This window comes from Tachysurus fulvidraco, chromosome 18 (genome assembly GCF_022655615.1).
Source record: "Tachysurus fulvidraco isolate hzauxx_2018 chromosome 18, HZAU_PFXX_2.0, whole genome shotgun sequence".
In the NCBI taxonomy this organism is placed as follows: Eukaryota; Metazoa; Chordata; class Actinopteri; order Siluriformes; family Bagridae; genus Tachysurus; species Tachysurus fulvidraco.
This window is the reverse complement of record NC_062535.1, coordinates 3,247,296-3,269,696: the sequence shown is the minus strand read 5'-3', so window position 1 is coordinate 3,269,696 and position 22,401 is coordinate 3,247,296. Positions and strand designations below refer to the sequence as shown.

Below are 22,401 nucleotides of genomic sequence, written 5' to 3'. Positions count from 1 at the left end.
CTCTGGTTCAGTCAACAGCACAGTGTAAAGTGTTACAACTGCAACTTCTTTGACAAAGTACCAACAGCACAAAAGAAGTACAATAAATATAGAAATGTCCAAAGGTACACAGATGTGGAGTATAATTATTACGACCTTTTAAAAGTTGTCTAGGGTAAGGAGTAACATTTATGGTTGTGGTAAATTTTGTGGGTGTAGTAAGCAAAAAGAAGAATGCGAGGACATAAAATAATAACAACGAAATGTGTGATTTATTATATACAGGTGAGAAAGGAGATAAATGGACAATTCAAACAAAATATAAAATATAAACCCAAGAAAAAATCAGACATTATTGATGCCAAAGTAAATAAAGAAAAATAACAAAACCAATACTAACTGTTTTAAACCTCTAACCTAACTAAGGAAAATAAACAAGAAAAGAAAGTCATCGCCGAGCGCCGAATACTTCCGTACTCTAAGATATTAAACAGAAACATACAGGTGGTGGCTTACACTTCTTACCTAATGTATTTAACGTCGAGTTACCTACGAGTGGTACAATGGAAGTCGCACGACATCTTACCAGTCCCACTTCCTCTGGTATAACAAAATAAACAAAAGGAGTTAAAGCTCCTAAGACTCAGAGAGGAAACACGACTCCAATATTAACCTCCTAAGACCTGAGCTTTGGTTTGGCCTTGCATTTTAGTTGCAGTGATGTCCACATATGTGGACACCAGGTCGTAGGAGGTGTAGTGATTTTAGCTCGCGAATGAAGGTAAATTATAACACGTTATAGTGACTCTAAATATTTTAACCTACATGTTTACAGGACAATTTAAAGGTTGCGAACTCCACCCATCTTTGGGGAGATGACCAATACTTCGGGCAAGGTTTTGGAGGGAAAAACTCCCTTTGTTTCAGGTGTCTGTGGGCGTGGTTTAGCTATCAAACTTTTAGATGACTTTAAAGTTTGATCCAGGGTGTATTAAGACTGTATGGCGAAAGTCATTTGGATACTAAACATGAAGATAGCTTCGTATACATTCTGACATCAGACCTTGAAGGGGCATACAGCATTAGAACAGGTATACATTAACATGCCATGATCAGTAATTAGAGTATAACTGGTTTTAAAATACAATGTTGTTTTCTGACACATGAATAAAATACACCCTTGTCAGGAAATTAAGGAGCAAATAATTTTAAGTCAGGCAAGCCTTAAAAGAAGGACACATTACAAAAAGGGTTATAAGAATGAGAACCTTAGAGTACCTTATCTTCGGGTTTTATTAGTAAAAGGAATGTCTCATTGTGTTGTGTGTGTGTGTGTGTGTGTGTGTGTGTGTGTGTGTGTGTGTGTGTGTGTGTTCTGATTGAGGGCCCCTAATAAGCCGCATAGGGTTATCTGGCCCCTCCTTGAACCGCCACCTTATTGTGGTGGAGGGGTTTGCGTGCCTGAATGATCCTAGGAGCTATGTTGTCTGGGGCTTTCTGCCCCTGGTAGGTTCTCCCAAGGCAAACAGGTCCTAGGTGACAGGCCAGACAAAGAGCGGTTCAAAAACCCTTTATGAAGAAAATAATAATAAGGTCCATGACGTCGCCCGGTATGGCGCAACCGGGGCCCCACCCTGGAGCCAGGCCCGGGGTTGGGGCTCGCATGCGAGCGCCTGGTGGCCGGGTCTTACCCCACGGGGCCCGGCCGGGCTCAGCCTGAAGGAGCGACGTGGGGCCGATCTCCTGTGGGCCCACCACCTGCAGGAGAAACCGTAAGGGGCTGGTGCAATGTGGATTGGGTGGCAGTCGAAGGCGGGAGCCTCGGCGACCCAATCTCCGGACACGGAATCTGACTCTAGGGACATGGAATGTCACCTCGCTGGGGGGGAAGGAGCCTGAGCTGGTGCGGGAGGTTGAGAGATACCGACTAGAGATAGTTGGGCTCGCTTCCACGCACAGCTTGGGCTCTGGAACCCAACTCCTCGAGAGAGGCTGGACTCTCTACTACTCTGGAGTTGCCCGCGGTGAGAGGCGGCGGGCTGGTGTGGGCTTGCTCATAGCCCCCCAGCTCAGCAGCCATGTGTTGGAGTTCACCCCGGTGAACGAGAGGGTCGTTTCCCTGCGCCTTCGGGTCGGGGAGAGGTCTCTCACTGTTATTTGTGCTTATGGGCCAAATGGCAGTGTAGAGTACCCGACCTTCTTGGCGTCTCTGGAAGGGGTGCTAGAAAGTGCCCCGACTGGGGACTTCGTCGTTCTACTGGGGGACTTCAACGCTCACGTGGGCAGCGACAGTGACACCTTGAGCAGCGTGATTGGGAGGAACGCCCCCCCACTCCCCCCCCCGAACTGAACCCGAGTGGTGTTCTGTTATTGGACTTCTGTGCTAGTCACAGTTTATCCATAACAAACACCATGTTCAAGCATAAGGGTGTCCATCAGTACACATGGCACCAGGACACCCTAGGTCGGAAGTCGATGATCGACTTTGTGGTTGTTTCATCTGACCTCCGGCCGTATGTCTTGGACACTCGGGTAAAGAGAGGGGCGGAGCTGTCAACTGATCACCACCTGGTGGTGAGTTGGGTCCGATGGCAGGGGAGGAAGTTGGACAGACTTGGCAGACCCAAACGTACTGTGAGGGTCCGTTGGGAACGTTTGGCAGAGTCTCCTGTCAGAGAGATCTTCAACTCTCACCTCCGGCAGAGCTTCAACCAGATCCCGAGGGAGGTTGGAGACATTGAGTCCGAGTGGACCATGTTCTCCACCTCCATTGTTGATGCAGCCGCACGGAGCTGTGGCCGTAAGGCCTCCGGTGCCTGTCGTGGTGGCAATCCCCGAACCCGGTGGTGGACCCCGGAAGTAAGGGATGCCGTCAAGCTGAAGAAGGAGTCCTATCGAGCCTGGTTGGCTCGGGGGACTCCGGAGGCAGCTGATAGTTACCGGAGGGCCAAGCGAGCTTCAGCCCGGGTGGTTGCAAAGGCAAAAACTCGGGTCTGGGAGGAGTTCGGTGAGGCCATGGAGAAGGACTATCGGTTGGCCTCGAAGAAATTCTGGCAAACCGTCTGGCGTCTCAGGAGGGGGAAGCAGTGCCCTGCTCACACTGTTTACAGTGGGAGTGGGAATCTGCTGACTTCGACTGGTGACATCCTTGGACGGTGGAAGGAGTACTTCGAGGATCTCCTCAACCCCACCAACATGTCTTCCATTGAGGAAGCAGAGGTGGAGGGCTTGGTTGTGGACTTGTCGATCCCCCAAGCTGAGGTCACTGAGGTAGTTGAGAAGCTCCTCAGTGGCAAGGCACCGGGGGTGGATGAGATCCGCCCTGAGTACCTTAAGTCTCTGGATGTTGTGGGGCTGTCTTGGCTGACACGCCTCTGCAACATCGCGTGGCGGTTGGGGACAGTGCCTCTGGACTGGCAGACTGGGGTGGTGGTCCCTCTGTTTAAGAAGGGGGACCGGAGGGTGTGTTCCAACTATAGGGGGATCACACTTCTCAGCCTCCCCGGAAAAGTCTATGCCAGGGTACTGGAGAGGAGAATTCGGCCGATAGTCGAACCTTGGATTCAGGAGAAACAATGCGGGTTTTGTCCTGGTCGTGGAACACTGGACCATCTCTATACCCTCACCAGGTTGCTGGAGGGTTCATGGGAGTTTGCCCAACCAGTCCACATGTGTTTTGTGGATCTGGAGAAGGCATTTGACTGTGTCCCTTGTGATGGCCTGTGGGGGGTGCTCTGGAAGTATGGGGTCCGGGGCCCTCTGTTAAGGGCTGTCTGGTCCCTATATGACCGGAGCAGGAGTTTGGTTCGCATTGCCGGGTGTAAGTCAGACTTGTTCCCGGTGCATGTTGGACTCCGGCAGGGCTGCCCTTTGTCACCGGTCCTGTTCATTATTTATATGGACAGGATTTCTAGGCGCAGTCGGGGGCCGGAGGGAGTCAGGTTTGGGGACCACAGGATTTCGTCTCTGCTTTTTGCAGATGATGTTGTCCTGTTGGCTTCTTCAAATCAGGACCTTCAGCATGCACTGGGACGGTTTGCAGCCGAGTGTGAAGCGGCAGGGGATGAAAATCAGCACCTCCAAGTCCGAGGCCATGGTTCTCAGCCGGAAAAGGGTGGCTTGCCCTCTTCAGGTTGGTGGAGAGTTCCTGCCTCAAGTGGAGGAGTTTAAGTATCTTGGGGTCCTGTTCACGAGTGAGGGAAGGATGGAGCGGGAGGTCGACAGGCGGATCGGTGTATCTTCCGCAGTGATGCGGTCGATATACCGATCTGTTGTGGTGAAGAAAGAGCTGAGCCGCAAGGCGAAGCTCTCTATTTACCAGTCGATCTACGTTCCTACCCTCACCTATGGCCATGAGCTTTGGGTCATAACCGAAAGGACAAGATCCCGGATACAGGCGGCCGAAATGAGTTTCCTCCGCAGAGTGGCTGGGCGCACCCTTAGAGATAGGGTGAGGAGCTCAGTCACTCGGGAGGAGCTCAGAGTAGAGCCGCTGCTCCTCCACATTGAGAGGGGTCAGCTGAGGTGGCTCGGGCATCTGTTTCGGATGCCTCCTGGACGCCTCCCTGGGGAGGTGTTCCGGGCATGTCCAACCGGGAGGAGGCCCCGGGGAAGACCTAGGACACGCTGGAGGGACTATGTCTCTCGGCTGGCCTGGGAACGCCTCGGTATTCCCCCGGAAGAGCTGGAGGAAGTGTCTGGGGAGAGGGAAGTCTGGGCATCCCTGCTTAGACTGCTGCCCCCGCGACCCGGCCCCGGATAAGCGGTAGAAAATGGATGGATGGATGGATGGATGGGTTATCTGGTCTTTGTGTAGGCTCCAGACATTCTGGAGCCAGTTGTGGGTATAGCCCTCAATAAAATCGTAAAACTGAGTGGTCATCGGTTAATTGAGGAGTAGATGTTGAAATTTAGGGTGCCTGGGACATGAAATCTAAAATGACCGGTACCAGACGCTACAGAGGTTATGGTAAAACATAGCAAAACCACTGCTGCTATAAATGTAATTAATGATATAGTCAAAGCACTTGATGATAAGAAACACTGTGTGTCTATGTTCATTGATTTGTCCAAAGCATTTGACACTGTTGACCATAGTATATTAATGCAGAGACTGATCAGTATAGGTATATCTCAGCACTCTGTGGGCTGGTTTATTAACTACCTCGCTGACAGGACTCAAGCTACGCAAGTTGATGGCCTAACGTCAAAATATTTATCAATCTGTAAAGGGGTCCCACAAGGCTCCATTTTAGGGCCACTTTTATTCACTATTTAGAATCAGAATCAGAATAATTGCCAGGCATGTTTTCACATGTGAGGAATTTGTTTTAGTGACATAATCACCACAGTGTAACAGAATGACATATGTAGTATAGATTAAATTGTATGTACACATATACAGGTGTGAAATGTGCAGTTAAAATAAACATATGAAATATACATATGCAAATAAGTATACAAAATATACAACCTGTATGTACACATGTGCAATTGTGAAATGTGCAGTTGAAGTAAACATAAACATTCAGACAATATGTGTGCATGTATGTACAGAGTGCAAGTATGAAATGTGCAAATTGAGGTATACATAGTGCAAATTTGTGTTGTGTGTTCCATGGTGTTAATTGTTCATCAGGTGGATTGCTTGAGTGAAGAAACTGTTCCTATGTCTGGTCGTTCTTGAGCTCAACGCTCTGTAGCGCCGACCAGATGGCAACAGTTCAAAGAGGGAGTGTGCTGGATGTGAGGGGTCCAGGGGGACACACTCTGGAGGAGTACAGGTCTTGAAGAGATTTATATAAACTGTCTAGGCGAAAATGTTCAACATGCATCTTTCCATTTTTATGCAGAAGATACGGTCATTTATTGTTGTGCACCTACCATTACGAAGGTGTATGAATGCTTGTGTAGCAGAGTGAATGAGACTAATTGATTGCTGGGTCACGTGATCAGTAAATGAATTATATAAAGGCAGGTTTTGGGTTACCTAGCTATACGTCATTGCTGGCACCACCCTCTCGTGGGACCCCATTCATGGCTTTCCCCAGGTGTGTGTGTGTGTGTGTGTGTGTGTATGTGTGTGTGTGTAACCGCGTGGTAACTTGTCCGGCAAACTTTATCTGCATGCTTATTCATGTGCTCTGTTTACCACTATAGGACGATATTGTCCCGCTGTTGTTAGCGTGGGCTGTCTGCTATCTCAGTGCGGGTTGGCATCCAGTTTGTCAACCAAAAAAATCGATCGAGTGAAGATTATTACGTTTAGTGAGAGTTATAACTGCTAATCGCTGGTACGTATTATTTTGGTCCCTGTTTGTTGCGATTTATTTATTTTTAATAACATTCTGTGACATGCTCAGCAGGTTGATCTGCTTTCTGGGGGATGAGGGGGTTATGTCCATGGGTATGACTGCGCTGCTGTTTTGCCTCTGAGAAAACCGTTGTGGGTCGCTTTGACTCCAACTCGGTACAACGGGGCTTCACGGTATTTTAGTCGGCAGCTCTGTGTTTGTTTTACGTCAACTGTTCCCTCTACTGAGGCTTAGTTACTTAGTTACTAGGCAAAGTAACTGAGTCACTTAGTCCATGTCTTAGTTTTGTTGGTTTTATTTATTTGTTGCTACTTGTCTCAGCACTCCTCTCTTTGTATTTTGTTTGTTTTCTTTGATGTATGTGATTTAATATCACCATTAGTTTGTTCTGGGTCCTGCTAGAACTGAAGTATGCACTATTAAATCTGCATGTATAAAATCTGTATTAGTGAGAGTAAATCTAGTAAATCTGCATTTACCAACTATCGTTAATCGATACCATCTCATACTGTCAATAAGTACAGTGATGCCTCGAGATACGAGTTTAATTCGTTCCGTGACCTTGCTCTTATCTCAAAACAATTTTCCCCGTTGAAATTGAATTGAAATCCCATTAATCCGTTCCAGCTCGCAAAATTTCACTAGAATTCTTTTGTTTGTGTTTTGAATATAAAAAATGTACAGTACCTGTATTTATCAATGACAAATATTGTATAAAAACATACAGTAATAAAAGAAAGTTAAAAAAATAAACTGGTTTTACTTTACGGAAGATGCGCACGGAGGTTGAGGGATGATTAAACAGGCGGAGGAGGAGGAATTTTGTTTTGTACGAACACTTTCACTTTCGTTTACTTACTCGCTACTGTACACTCTTAATGTTACTTTACACTTAAATGGAACTTAACTAAACTTCACCAAAATTAACGAACTTAAATCAAGCATCGTGTTAGTTCTGGCAGGCCACGTCGTCAAGCGTGCATTAGCTGTTAATCAGCTGTCCACGACGGCGCACCAATCTGGTTACGACATCCATATTACCCGCCAATTTAAATTCCAATTCATAGAGCCGCTCTAGCGCTTCACTGCTGCCGTGATCTAAACTCCCTCCTCCAACCGGACTCCACCATGCCGGAACCCGTGTTCCTTGTACCAGTTTACGTCATAAATCTCCACATATTTTTCATTCATTCATTTATTACTTTCCAAAAACACGTAAGCAAGCATATCTAATACTATGCATGAATAGTGGTTCTATTATATGGGGAGTTTATTCTATTTTCTAGTCGCTGCTCTCCGCACTCTGACCATGCATGCACACGGACGGGCGCGTGGATTTTTGTCCAGAACAGAACCATACCGCCAACACTAACTGTATGCATATCATCTAATAAATTCTCTTTTGACAAAGTGGTCCTGACAGAACTGAAATTCTCTTAACTGAACTTAATTGCTACAATTTCTGTTTTCTTTACATTAATTTTGCTTAAGTTTCTTCATCGCTTCTCTTCACTTGTTTTTGCCTTTTTTGTCACTCTTTCCCCACTAACATTTGCCGGTCGTTTTAATAAAAACCTGTCCGGTCGGCATATCGGGTGCAGTGTAGTCACACAAGTAAAAATTTTTTAACGGATCCAACGCTCAAAACGGAATATTACGGATCCGCAGATGGTCGGCACCTCTTGCAGTGCCTTTGCGACTCTCCATAGGAAATGAATGACTTCCGTTTTATCGGCCGTCAATTGACGCGGGAAGCTGAGGTGGGGGAAACAGAGCACACGTGGTTGTTGGAGATCTTTGTTTCGGCGGCGGCGGCTCGGATGCTCGTATCTCAAAAATTTGCTCGTATATCAAGACGAAAAATTTGGTCGAATCACAGCTCGTATCTCAAAAAAAAAAAAATGTATGTCAAAGCACTTGTATCTCGAGGCATCACTGTAGGTCTTTTTCCCTCTTTGAATCGGGGCTATTTGGTTTCATTATTGATTAGTTTTGTTGTTTTGTCTGATTTATTTTATTAGTATATTTAATATAAACTGAGAGGAATTTCTTTTTTGTTTTGGAATTTTAATTTGTTTTGTTTGAGTTTACTTTTGTTGATATACTTGTTTTGGATGGGTCGTCTTTGAGGGGGAGGAATAATTGCTGTACCTTTTTGAGGGTGGCTTGTTCACTGTGTGCTGTTTGTGTACCTTCCACTTGTGTGAGTTGTGTGGCTTGACACTGTGCTGTAGCTGGGTCATGTGTTATCTCCTCTTGCTCTGGAAAGGCCTCGTCATTTCCACATATTTCTGACATCACAAGCCATTACTTTACATTGCTTGTACTTTACATGTCCAAAGTTTGTGGAGCTCAGATTGTACTTTATAGCCATCAAAGAATACAAGTTTTTAGTCTGTTTGTCTGTAAACACAAACAGCTTGCACAAACAAAGCTATCCCTTATTTAAATTAATTCCAAATAAGAAACACAAATCCTTCTTTCCTCTATGCAAATAGTTTCGTGGAAATGCAGAACAATACATATATAGAACAGACACAAGAGGGGAGGGCAAATAGATAGGAGAGGATAGAAGAGGACAGAAAAATAATTACAAACAGGATTACAAGGATCACAAATAATAAGGTGAGAAAACAGCTATATATTACTGCAAACATCACAATTAACACCCTGACCATTTACATCCACTTAATCAGAAAAGTACATGAGAAACTTTTATGTTACTTGTAAATATGGTTGGTCTCATTTCAATCAACTTGCTCTTGCTCCCAGGTCAGTGTGTATGTAATGATTGTGTGTTTTGTGTGTTGGGAGAGAGAAAGAGAGAGAGAGAGAGAGACAGAGAGAGAGAGAGAGAGAGAGAGAGAGAGAGAGAGAGAGAGACAGAGAGACACAGAGAGAGTGAGAACTAGTGATTTTGATCTCAACATGGTAAATAAACAAAATGCTATGGTAAAATATCCACTGGAAACCATCTCCTGTCCAAGCAAAAACAGACTGTTCACATACAGCAAGTTTTTAAAAGACGCAATTGCTGTCACTACTTACTCCACTGACAAATTGCAAGATGTGCTAGCTTAGTAGTTAAGGTGTTGGACTACCAATCGGAAGGTTGTGAGTTTGAATCCCATGTCCATTATTCTGCAACTGCTTAACCCTCAATTGCTTAGCTATAAAATGAGGTAAAATATAAGGGTGTCTGCCAAATGCTTTAAATGAACTGTATTACTGTTATAATTCATTCCTGTACTACTATATGAACTGCTTTACTGGTCAAGTAACAAGGAATTTATTTTAGGTTTTATTTTGCATCCTTTTGGCAGAATATTATATAATGTGTTGGATCCTGGTTTAAATGTTGACTTCCAATGTTAATGTCATTGTTGTTGAGCCTATTTGGCACTATATTTTATAATTTGAACATTAACAGAAGCTTGTATAGGATTTTATGCATTGCATATATGACATATAGAAAATTGCATGAATAGGTGTAGCTGTTTCTACTAAAGTGGCTGTTGAATGATTAAATGCTTTTTACATCCTTCAAACTACCCATCATGCAAATCTCATTCAGCGTTTAGAGCCTGCAGGTCCAAAGTTGGACACAGACCCCTGTATTTATATATATATACAATAATATACCAGATGTAAAAGCTGGAGTCTTGATCTGGGAGGGGAACATAAACTAAGGTCCCTTTTCTTAGAAGCGAGAGCAGTTTTCATCTGTCTCTGTCTGTCTTCAATTCTTCTTGCAGTGACTATTTTTTATAAGTGAGGACTTAACGTTTCAAAGGTAAATGGCCAGAATTGTGAATTTCATCCATTTTAATAAGCCTGCCGAACCACAGGAGTCATTAGACTCCTTTACTGAGGCAGGCGTCCAAGTGTTCGGTGTTGTGCCTCAAGTTTAAGTTTTACGCACAGATCAAGTTTTACTTTATTTGCCAGTATTTATATCGGAAACGTGTCATGCCTGTAAACGCATTGCCGTCGTACTTTAACGGAAAAGACAAACTGGCGCAAGCACGCAGACATCAATATCCGCGAGTGTCTGTGTGTCCCTTTTATAGCACGCAGTCAGATATGAAGTTACTGTTTAGTTCATTATATCTAATTTATGGTAATACATAAAGTTGTTAAAATAGTTTTTATGTTGCCTTTTCAATAAAAGAGTTCTTCATGGTCTACTTGTATGTTGAATAACTAGATATGGTGGTGAGTGAGAACTATGTGCTAAGTAAAAAGTTGTGATGAGTGAGCATGTGAACACTGACCAGCAAATGTAAATATGTCAACACTGACCAGCAAATGTGCCAGACCTCGCGCCGTGTCGCTGCAGTAAATTGCTACTCAGAAATTTTTTACAAGGTTGGCAGGTCTGCATTTATGGTTGTGGTAAATTTTGTGGGTGTAGTGGTGTAGTAAGCAAAAAGAAGAATGCAGGGACATGAAATAACAATAAAATGTGTACTTTATTATATACAGGTGAGAAAGGTAAATGGAAAATTCAAACAAAATATTAAAATATAAACCCAATAGAAAATGAGACAACAAAAACTTTCTGGCTGAGGCTTACCAGTAGGGCAGCTGAACAGTGAGTATCCTAAGACACACTACTCATAAACACAAACACTCACACCACACCCACTCTAAGTGAGGGAGACGCAGATATCAATGGCAAAAACATACTGTGAGAAACACCACCACCACAAGGCCAAGGCAGCTAGCTTCCCTCACTGGGGCTCCTGAAATAAAAAAACAAATAAATAAATAAAAACAAAAACACAATTAGTTCAACTCACATTCAACCCAACAACTCGCGTTAGAATAAGTTCACACCATAAAGGGGAACACAATGGACAATTTACTGGCCACAAGGGTCAGACAGAAACATGTAAATACTAGGTTCGTGCCAAAAAGCTCAAACCTAGACATGCCATGGAGCAGCAAGGGGTTAAAAGAGAAGAACAAAACCAAAAGAATAAATAAAGCAAACAATACACGTGAAGACAACAGTCTACAAATTAAAGCACATTAAATACAAAAAAAAAAACAAGTTAACAAAAGGACAAAAACTTAAAGCTGAAAGGAGCCTTCAACAAAGAAAACTCAAATCAACATTAAACAAAACAAACACGCTGCTGGTGGCAATATAACAACCGGTGAAGTTAAGCAGGCACCGTTAATGGCACCTCTCTCTTAAATGACGGCTCGGACTGACCACACTTCACCTAAGCCTCCAGCATGAGCGTGACAAACAAAAACAAAACCACAAAGTAATGAATACAAACGGTCACAGTCGTAAAAATAGCAGCAGAACAAACAGTGCAGTCTTAACGTGGTCTAAGGAGCATTCGCCCTGCAGTCCACAGCAACGATGTGCTTACGAACAGATGCACTAAAATAAACAAAAGTTAATAAAATCAATCGTCAAAAACACCACCCCGATAATGCTCAAAAGGACTAGATATACATACCCGGAAATAGAGCGCGAAGCACACGGGTTCAGTTATTCACAGCTTTATCCGTAATCAACGAACTGCAACTAGAGCACACACAACCTGATCCAGAGCACACACAACCTGGAGTGAAGGACAGCCTGTACCCAACAGCAACGTCGTACCAATCGGGACCATAACCTGGCTATAAACAAATACACCTTAGATAGTGCACAGACGCTAGCAGCAACGTTAGCCATACAGCTGGATACATACCTCCCACAAGCTGCGCGCGCACACCCACACACAATAGTTGTATGATGCGTACCCAGGTGACAAACTACGCCTTCAATACACCCGGAGCAGCAGCCAATAGGCTGTCACACCTGTCATTCACGTGAAAACCACGTTTAAAAGGGCAGTACCTAGACTGCCCTATTACAATCTACCCCTAGATCTTGCATCGTCGCCCCGACGATGGACACAACCCCACAATGGCCAGGGAATGACTTAGTGCCAGGGCCTGAAAAGGGCAGAAACAGCATTAGATGCCGGAGCTACCATGGAAACACCCCCCCCCCCCCCTTCTTCCACTGCCCGAGGGAGGTGGTGTCAATTGGAATGATGACCCGCATTAGCTCGCCTCGTCCGCCACAAGGCAACCCCACTATTACCAGGCTGATCTACCGGTGAGGGTTCCCTTACTGACTATAAATCTGGAGACCCCACACCAGGTAGTCCAGGAACCGCTGGAGCTGTAGAGTCAAGATTTTCAGTTAAGCATAGAGGAAAAAGGGCAGGTGGAGGCACTGGGTCCCTTAGTGTTAGCCCACCAACACCCTGTAGAGATTCAGGTACCAAAACCCACAGATCAACCTCCTCAAATGGGAAGCCCTCCGATGATGGTACCTTGACTACAACAGGATCATCTGCAGGAATAACAGCAGGTGACTCTCTTCATATACGGGTCTTCAACAAAGAGCGGTGAACCCATTTTACCTTACTCAAATCATCTACTGGCGCAATGGTGTACACTGACCCTCCTGCCAGAGGTGCTCTCACTACCTGATACACCACTAGGCTCCACAGGTCCTGGATCTTATGGCGCCCTCTCACGCCATAATCGTGGAGATAAACCAACTAACCCTCCCCCAATGGTGTATCACGTACCTGCAGGTCATGCTGCTTCCTGTGATGCTCGGCCGTCAAATTCAAATGTTCTCGAGCCCCCTCAAAAGCCTCCTGTAACCTGGCTTAAACAGGAATAATTGCTGTACCTTTTTGAGGGTGGCTTGTTCACTGAGTGCCTGTGTGCCTTTCTGTGTGCCTTTGTGTACCTTCCACATGTGTGAGTTGTGTGGCTTGACACTGTGCTGTAGCTGGGTCATGTGTTATCTCCTCTTGCTCTGGAAAGGCCTCGTCATTTCAAGTATATGTTGTGTGCTGTCAATTTGATTTCATGTTTAGTGACTGAAGATTTGACTTTTTCTTTAGAGAATTGTAATCCTGCACAACTGTACAAAAAGATTTATTGTGTTATTCTCGTGCCCTCGTCTCTTGCTGATCATTAGGTAACGAACCTGTGTCCTTTTGGGACTGTTCCCCTCATAAGGGGTGGCATAGTCAAATGGTGTGCCCCTAGGGGCCTTTTGTGGCAGTTTATAATTCTTTATATATAGCATTGTTAGACTCTTTCCTCTAACGCTCTGCTAAACTACGATCCCACAATTCCATCTGGTGACATACAGGAATACAACCTAAGGAATCAAGAAAATACAGTAAAAAAGAATATGGGGACATACAGCCATGTCTGACATCACAAGCCATTACTTTACATTGATTGTACTTTACATGTCCAGACTCTCTAACCATTAGGCCACGACTTGCCCCACACCCTGACCATTTACATCCACTTTATCAGAAAAGTACATGAGAAACTTGACGGGTATGTATAGCTGATGTTTATTCATATATACATTTGAACGTACAGTGTAATTTTGTAAATGTCTTTAAATAGCTTTTATGTTACTTGTAAATATGGTTGATCTCATTTAACAACCTGCTCCTGCTCCCAGGTCAGTGTGTATGCAATGATTGTGTGTTTTGTGTGGGTGTCTGTTTGTGTGTTGGGAGAGGGAGGGAGGGAGAGAGAGAGAGAGACAGAGAGAGAGAGAGAGAGAGAGAGAGAGAGAGAGAGAGAGAGAGAGAGAGAGAGAGAGAGAGAGAGAGAGAGAGAGAGACTGGGTTCACAAGTGATTTTGATCTCAAAATGGTAAATAAAAAAAATGCTATGGTAAAATATCCACTGGAAACCATCTCCTGTCCAAGCAAAAACAGACTGTTCACATACAGCAAGTTTTGAAAAGACGCAATTTCTGTCACTACTTTCTCCACTGACAAAAAATTGCAGGATGTGCTAGCTTAGTAGTTAAGGTGTTGGACTACCAATCGGAAGGTTGTGAGTTTGAATCCCATGTCCATTATTCTGCAACTGCTGGGCCCTTAACTCTCAATTGCTTAGCTATAAAATGAGGTAAAATGTAAGGGTGTCTGCAAAATGCTTTAAATGAACTGTATTATTGTTATAATTAATTCCTGTACTACTAGATGAACTGCTTTACTATTGGTTAAGTAACAAGGCATTTATTTTAGGTTTTCTTTTGCATCCTTTTGGCAGAATATTATATAATGAGTTGGATCCTGGTTTAAATGTTGACTTCCAATGTTAATGTTATTGAGCTATATTTTATAATTTGAACATTAACTGAAGATTGTATAGGATTTTATGCATTGCATATATGACATATAGAAAATTGCATGAATAGGTGTAACTGTTTCTACTAAATTGGCTGTCGAATTAAATGCTTTTTACATCCTTCAAACTACTCATCATGCAAATCTCATTCAGCGTTTAGAGCCTGCAGGTCCAAAGTTGGACACAGACCCCTGTATTTATATATATATACAACAATATACCAGATGTAAAAGCTGGAGTCTTGATCTGGGAGGGGATTATAAACTAAGGTCCCTTTCCTTAGAAGCGAGAGCAGTTTCTCTTGGAGAAACATGGTTAGGTGTTTGCCAACACTGTGGGCAATACACCCTGAAATGGAGGACGGGAAGTGAACTTGATCCTGTAACCTTTTTCTACAGTATCTAGGACACACTTAGAAGTTTCCATGCTACCAAATTGTCTACAAAAGATGTCAACATCATGCTGATCTCCCTGATACCCTGCAGGTGCTGATCCAGGAGACAAGAAAAGAGAGTAAGGGCAGACCTTACTGACCTCCAAAATGCCAGAGATGGCAAAGTCGGAGGAAGGGGAAGTCGCTCCTAGGGATCAAAGCCCTCGGGCATCAGGATTTCTTTTTTAGCTTACTTGACAGGCCTGGGTCTGGGCATGCTGACAGGCCTCCATAGACTTTGATGGGTGAGCTCAGGCTGCAACACTCGCTCTGAGCAGGAAAGGTGTGTGTGTGGGGGGGGGGTGCTGTTTGTGGCTGGAAGTGGGAGATCTTTGGCTCGGTGGAACTCAGATATTGCCTTGAGGTTCAATCCCCACCACAGTTAAGCTCTTTTAGCAGGTCAGTTTGGTAGGCCTGCAAGACCACTATGTTGTTCAGGGGCACATTGGCTTGTCCTGTTTCCATGTAGGCCTTCCACACAATGGCTTCGGTGACTCTACATGGCTTAGAAGGAGCACAGGCTTCCTCCATGCGGGCAATGTAGGGGAGAGACACTAGGCATGGCTGCATACCCCTGGCCCTACAATAGTTGAATAATTAGAAGTGGCTGAAAAAAATAGACAGCCGAATAGGGATTCCCCAAGACGTTGATATGTTAGCATGGAGGTCCGGGAAAACTGGCAGTCAGAAAGCAGTCATCTAGCATGGAATGAGATATTAGGCATGTTTTTAGCTACACTAACTTCTACAGGCCAATTTAAATTCAACTTAACAACGACGAACATTACCACCTCACGGAGCTCCTCAAACACCACTCATTCTCTATGAGCTTTCGGTGCCACTCCACCTCCATTGAAATCCCAGACACCACTCACGTTGTTGATGTCTCCCTGGAATACCATGACCTGGGGGAGGTGTTCAACAAGGAACAAGCCACCCAAATGCCACCACATAGATCATGGGATTGTACTATCAATCTATTACCGAACACCTCCCTTTCTAAAAGCAGAATATTCTTACTGTCTATCTCAGAGACCCAGGCTTTGGAAAAATTACAAAGATAAACCACTGGCGAGAAAGAGTGAAGTGGAAAACCACATTCCACACTACCAGGGGACACGAGTACTTGGTCATACTATGTGGACTTAACAAAATGCCTGCTGTATTTCAAGCCTTTGTTAACAAAATATTCAGTGACCTTCTTAAGTGCATGGTTGTTCACATCTACAACTTTCTGACATACTCGAGACCTTGAAGCTCATATTGTCCAAATGCCCACTGTATTGATCAGGCTGATACATCAGCTCTATGTCAAGGAGAACAATGCCAATATCATCATAGCTCCTTTACTTTTAACGTGTTTCATCACTCAACAGCACCTTATTCCAAAATGAAGCTGACTTGTCCAAATGTACGTTTGCATACCTCCGGCGACTTTGTTTGTGGCGTGTGTGCAGAAAAGGCTTCTTTTGCATCACTCTCCCGTGCAGCTTTACCTTGTGCAAAGTGTGCTGAATTGTTGAACGATGCACAGTGACACCATCTGCAGCACATTGAAGTTGTAGGTCTTTGGTGGTGGACTGTGGACTTTTTTTGACCGTTCTCACCATCCTTCACTTTTGGGTCTACAACATGGCCTGCCACTTCTGGCCTTAACAAGAACTGTGCCTGTGGTCTTTCATTTCCTCACTATGTTCCTCACAGTGGACACTGACAGCTTATAGCTCTGCGATAACTTTTTGTAGCCTTCCCCTAAACCATAATGTTGAACAATCTTTGTTTTCAGGTCATTTGAGAGTTGTTTTGAGGCTTCCATGTTGCCACTCTTCAGAGGAGAGTCAAAGAGAACAACAATGACCACCTTAAATACCTTTTTCACATGATATGATGCACCTGTCTATGAAGTTAAAGGCTTAAGGAGCCACTGAACCAATTGTTTGTTCCAATTAATCAGTGCTAAGTAGTTACAGGTATTCAAATCAACAAAATGGCAATGTGCCCAAATGTATACACCTGTCTAATTTCGTTTTGATGCATATTGCACATTTTCTGTTAATAGAATTAACCTCATATCACTACTGAAATATTAATTTAATGTCCTTCAGTTAGTTGACAGATCAAAACACCCAAAATATTTATAAATGAAAATGATGGAGATTGTCAGGGGTTTCCAAAACTTTTGCAAACGACTTTATAATAAGAATTAGAACTAAGTTCGCATTCTACATTCTTTAAATACAGCTCTTTCTGTTCACCTGTCTTTTGTTTATCCAAAGTCATGGAAAAACCTTGCTGCATTTTTTCTGTAAATATGAACATCTCACAGGGATATATTCAAATATGTTCCAGATAAAAACACATAACAGTGTCACTGCAACAGCAAAAACTCTGATGAACAGCAGATACTGAGATTACATCTGTATCTAAGGGAATATGTAAAGTGATGGGTGGGATTGAAAGAAGGCAGTAATACTGTATAATAAGAGGTTTGTTAGGTTCAGGTGCACAAAGTGAGGTGAAGAACAGAAGAACTCTCGTAACACACACCCTGTGTGTTTTTTTTGACAATTTCTTTACAGATATGGTTCACCTCGTTTCAGTGACTCTGCTCTTCTCAGGTCAGTGTGTACACAATGTACACTGTGTGTGTGTGTGTGTGTGTGTGTGTGTGTGTGTGTGGGTGTGGGTGTGTGTGTGTGTTATTTAAATGAAAAAGGCAGACTCTGTGAATGTGGGGCTATAAATGACTTTATTTTGATGCCAATTCTTGTATTTACTCTTTAGTTTCAGTTTGAAACAAGTTTGACATTATTTTTTTTCACTTTGTAATCTGAGGCTATTTTTGTATCAACAAATGAAGCCCTCAATGCTGAAGTATTGTGCAGCTTAAAAGTGGATGAAAAATCTGCTGATGCACCAGTGGTGAAAGTCCGATACTTCTGTCTTAGCACAAACACAGACATCAGAGTATATTTATCTGAAGCCATTTTAAAAGCCATGTCCTGCTTTTACAACACAATTTTGTGCATGGTCACTATTTGTCATATTTAAATAAAACTCCAAACAGGAACATGACATTAGCTGTGAGCCTAACAAACCTTGTGTTCTGTGAGATCCTAATCATGAGGTCTATTCTCAAGGAAGCTTTCTAACATATATTTAACTTAATATACTTAATATGCACCTGACCTCATGAATATTTCACATAAATCTACAAAAAGCAGACTGTAATCTTTCTAATAACAGCATCACTTAGGGTGATTCCAAGCTGAATGAAAGATAAACAGAGACACAAGTGTTTTATTATGAAGTGTAAAGAGACATTTGATGATCTGATTACAAACAAAATTCATTTCTAGCTGCTTAGCTAATGTTATATTATAATACATTTTGTCATGCTTTAGTTTCTGATTCCACAAAATAGAAAAATGACTGAGTTCAAATAAATAAATAAATAAATAAATAAATAAATAACAGGTTTAAAAAGCCATTTTTATTTATTAAGTGTACAATGTTTCGTGGTGGAACTTTTACCTGGCATATTTTACCTAGCATATTTAAGTATACATGATAATAATGTGAAGGGTTGGTCTGTTATTCCAGGGAATAAAAATAAAATAAAACTGATTTTTTAAAGTAAGAGATAACATTTTAAAATCTTATCATAGCATCATGCAATAACACGTCACTTTTTTGTTTTTCACAGTAGTATGTGGTATAGGAGCATATATTCCTCATCGCTATCACTTTGTGAATGAGAATAAAACCTGGAGTGAAGCTCAGACTTACTGCAGAGAGAATTACACTGATCTGGCAACCATCAGCAACATGGGAGAAATGAAGAAGCTGAATCACACACTGATGAAGAAAAATGCAAAGAAAGCTTGGATTGGTCTACAGAGAGTGGGACCTGGGAGATGGCTGTGGTCTCTGGAAGACCAAACTTTCTACAGAGACGGAGTCACTTACACAAACTGGGTTAGTGGAATGCCAGACAACTATAATGGAGTTGAGTACTATGTGGAGTTTTATTTGAACAGTAATCTCTGGAATGATCACCAATGTGAAATATTGAATCCTTTTGTATGTTATGAAGGTAAGAGATGGTTATAAAAAGTAATATGTTTAACAATGTTACAGTAATGAAAATCTAATTCTATAATGGAGGATCTAATTGTAGTAGTTATTTTTCTTGATTTTTGTTCTAATTCACTGTTTAGTTCCTTTATTGGCATGAAAAGCAAAAATTTAATGAAGTTCATTGTTTCAACTGCATGTTTATGTTGTTGTTATGTTGTTTGTGTTCTTGTTTTATTCAGAAAAGAACACAAACACTAATAAATATGTGTTTATTAATGATAAAAAGAGCTCGTTCGATGCTCAGACCTTCTTAGAGAGAAATACACCGACCTGGTCAGTATGAGGAACAAAACTGAGAATGACGAGATCTGGAGTGTGGTTAATATTTCTTACAACTCAGGGGTTTGGATCGGTCTGTTTAATGACTCCTGGAATTGGTCAGATCAGAATAAGTCCTATACAGATACTGGAGATCTGACAAACCCAGTGGAAGTTTGATCTGTGCTGCAGTGTCTGAGTCTGAGCAACGTTACTGGACTGATGTGAACTGCACAGAAAAACTCCCGTTCATCTGCCATGAGAGTGAATCAAATGATGTGGTTTCAAATTTTTTATTTAATTAAAGATTCCTGATGCTGTTTTGTATTTTCATGAACTGTATACAATACATGTTGTTTTATAAATACAATCACAAATGGATATGAGACAGATAATTAAACTTTTTAATAAAATTTACAGAACAAAATATTTATATTAACAATATTTTCAGAATATTATATCCAGATTCCTGTTTAAATCTTCAGCTAAATAAAAGATGAAAAACTATTGGGTTGTAAATGTTCACTTTAGCTTTTATTGAATGCTGCCTCTTTTATCCAGATAAACTGATCCTGATTAAGGAGAATCTGACCTGGTGGGAAGCTCTGACATACTGCAGGAACCATCATCATGACCTGGTGTCAGTGCGCACCGAGGAAATGCAGCTCTGGGTAAAGGAAGTGACTCAAAACGCCTCCACTGAACACGTGTGGCTCGGCCTGCATCACGACTTCCCAGCGTGTCTGGTTCTGGGTTCTTGGATCAATAATCTGCTATCAGAGCTGGGCACCAGGGAATGGGACCTGGAATGAAGACTGTAATCATGAGAAGAGAAGCGGAGCAGTGCAGTCTGGAGGAGAGCAGAAGTGGATCGAGCTGCCTGAGAGCCAGAAGCTCAACTTCATCTGCTCTACCCATGATGGTTAGTCACAGTGTTTTTGTATGCTTGTGTTTTACTGCATATTTTTTGTATATCGCTTTTAAAATAGTTTTTTTTTCATCGTTTTTGTTTGAAGATTTGTTTTATCAAACATGAAGACTGAAGACAAGTCGTGGTCCATCATCTGTGTCCAGCATCAGCTGATCTACAGCAATGTCTCATTTATTCTCTTCTACACTGCACTGTTAAGCACTTTGGTCAGCCGTGTGGCTGTTTGTAAATGTGCTATATAAATAAACTTGAACTTGAACTACACATTACTTATTATTATTATTATTATTATTATTATTATTATTATTATTATTATTATTATTATTATTATTACTGATGGTTCTTATTAATAAAGGGGTTTCTGGGTAATGTTGGTGAAATCTTTATGCCGATGTTTAAACTACAGTGTGTTGGTTGGTTTGCACATATTTTTGTTTTTTGTCTGCTTTCTAAGAATAAAGAACTAAATAATTTCAGCCTAATGTCTAAATAATGTCTGCATAATGACATGTTGATGGTTTCTATACCTGGGATTTTTGAGCACTTGTTTCTTTCGTGTGTAAGGATATTTATCGTAATGACCTGCTGCCAGTTTCCGATAAAATAAAAGTACATTTCAAGTTTGTGTTTTAGTATATCTATTCGTTTTGTTTTCCACATCACAAATATACATCATAAACATGCAGGGTTAAAAGTTAGGGTAAGTTTTAAATTTGTCATCAAACTAAAACCACTTTCACTGAATAGAAGTGTAGATTTTGTGAAGAAGAATAACCCAGACCTGCCAACCTTTACGCATTTTGTGTAGCAGATACGCATTCAGACATCAAAGTACGCTGCTACGATTTGTCACTTCAAAATTCGCATTGTAAAAATCATTGATGCCTTTGAGTTCAACTGTCTGTGCATTTGCACACCACGCAATGCGCCTATGGGTGTAACCGCATTGGGCAGCCACCTGTGAAAATAATAATTCGACCAATCATAGCTCCAGTTTACAACTCTTCAACGCTACAAGCGGAGAGCCGTCAAAATGAATATGGTTTTCATCTGTCTCTGTCTGTCTTCAATTCTTCTTACAGTGACTGTTTTTTACAAGTGAGGACTTAACGTTTCAAAGGTAAATGGCCAGAATTGTGAATTTCATCCATTTTAATAAGCCTGCCGAACCACATGCATCATTAGACTCCTTTAATGGGGCATGTGCCCAAGTGTCCGGTGTTGTGCCTCAAGTTTAAGTTTTACGCACAGATCAAGTTTTACTTTATTTGGCAGTATTTATATAGGAAACGTAAGTCATGCCTGTAAATGCATTGCGGTCGTACTTTAATGGAAAAGACAAACTGGCGCGAGCACGCAGAAATCAATATCCGCGAGCGTCTGTGAATCCCTTTTATAGCACACAGTCATGCTATAACATGACGAAACTAATGTAATTTTTTAAATATCAATCGTTTTCTGACTCGATTGTTACTGGCTCCTGTAGATCACATCTGATGGACATCAGATTTTTATGTGAAAAGCAGGGACATAAAAGCAGAAAGTAGAAATGATGAGGGAGGTATTATATGGTCAGCCAGTCAAAACCATAGTGAAGTCTAGAGTCTTGCATTATTGCTGAGAAAATTAACATGTATGTGTTGTCAGATATGAAGTTACCGGTTTGTTCATTAGGTCTAATTTATGGCAATACATCCATCCATCCATCCATTTTCTACCGCTTATCCGGAGCCGGATCGCGGGGGCAGCAGTCTAAGCAGGGATGCCCAGACTTCCCTCTCCCCAGACACTTCCTCCAGCTCTTCCGGGGGAATACCGAGGCATTCCCAGGCCAGCCGAGAGACATAGTCCCTCCAGCATGTCCTAGATCTTCCCCGTGGCCTCCTCCCGGTTGGACATGCCCGGAACACCTCCCCAGGGAGGCTTCCAGGAGGCATCCGAAACAGATGCCCGAGCCACCTCAGCTGACCCCTCTCAATGTGGAGGATCAGCGGCTCTACTCTGAGCTCCTCCCGAGTGACTGAGCTTCTCACCCTATCTCTAAGGGTGCGCCCAGCCACCCTGCGGAGGAAACTCATTTCGGCCGCCTGTATCCGGGATCTTTTCCTTTCGGTCATGACCCAAAGCTCATGACCATAGGTGAGGGTAGGAAC

General features: G+C 42.5%; 1 pseudogene; it reads left to right on the top strand.

Annotated features, from left to right (window-relative positions):
• Window positions 1–18,747: 18,747 nt before the first annotated feature.
• On the top strand, window positions 18,748–20,509 carry LOC125139478 (annotated as a pseudogene).
• The last annotated feature ends 1,892 nt before the right edge of the window (window positions 20,510–22,401 follow it).